Raw genomic sequence first — 861 nt, forward strand, 5'->3', positions numbered from 1 at the left:
GAATGAACTTCTTCTTTCTTTCCCCACATCAAGTAGCAAGGCATGGCTATGTCGGGAAAGTTGAATGCATATACTTACAAGATGTCATTTAATCTAAAACTTTGTCAGCACCTCTCCTTTCTAGGGCTTATAAAGTTAACAAATGTTTGGTTATAATCTCAAGGTTTTAATTGCAGAAACAGAATCAGTGTAATTTCAGAGCAGCTGACAGGTGTAGAATTTCTCTTTTCAGTTCTTATTACTATCAACACAAGTTAGGGAACTAACTCCCTGGCATTACTAATTCATAGAGTCAACTCAGAGTCAACTTCAGAAATACACACAGCAAATTTATTGGGCAATATTTGAGATATTGCAAGCTAACAACAATATCATTATTTCTGTGCCTAATGAAAGAAATCTCCAGACACCAAAACCAGGCTTTAATAACTATTGAAAGTGGAAGAAGTGCCAGTCCATATTCTATTAATCTAAATTACCCTTTCAGTTTAATAATGTGGTATTAACATGAGTAAACACACTACTCCTATGAATAACTGGGGACAGAGATCTGCAAGCCTCACCAGTTTCCAGAAAAAGAGTTCTGAGAAACCAGCTAGGGATACTAATTGGAGTTTGAAATCTACCATATTTGTTTGTTTGTTTGTTTGCTGTACAATATAGATAGTGCTCAAATTTTTCTTAATAAAACTGTAGCAAAACATCATTCATGCTACCATGTAACTTTATGAAAAATGTAATGTATATTATGTGGAATTGACTTATGTGACCCTGATTTCAAACACTTTTTAAAAACTTATTCAATGACAAGAGAAGAAGCTTTCCATAGCAGCTGCGCTTTGGGTTTGGAGACAGCTTCAG

This window comes from Hipposideros armiger, unplaced genomic scaffold, assembly GCF_001890085.2.
Source record: "Hipposideros armiger isolate ML-2016 unplaced genomic scaffold, ASM189008v1 scaffold_70, whole genome shotgun sequence".
NCBI lineage: Eukaryota > Metazoa > Chordata > Mammalia > Chiroptera > Hipposideridae > Hipposideros > Hipposideros armiger.